Here is a 304-nt window from a genome sequence, read left to right on the forward strand (position 1 = left end):
TAGCCAAGATGCCCAGTAACACGCAGGAGGCCGGCAGGTCCTGGTATGCATTCTCAAATGACTGACAGGGGCTAAATATTAAGCAGCAATCTTCTACCTCCCCCTTGCAGAACGAACAACATGGAGGGGTGAGCGCTGAACTGCCGTCACAGCACATCTGGCCGCTTTCCTCAGTAGTCTCCTTCTCTTTGTTTAAACAAAAAATAAGATTCCTAAACAAAGGCAGACAATGAAAATCATTACCTTCTAAGTGAGTGGTACAAATGGAAATAAAATCACATTAAAAAAATGACACTAAAGACAC

This window comes from Cariama cristata, unplaced genomic scaffold (assembly GCF_000690535.1).
Source record: "Cariama cristata isolate BGI_N322 unplaced genomic scaffold, ASM69053v1 scaffold6669, whole genome shotgun sequence".
Lineage (NCBI taxonomy): Eukaryota > Metazoa > Chordata > Aves > Cariamiformes > Cariamidae > Cariama > Cariama cristata.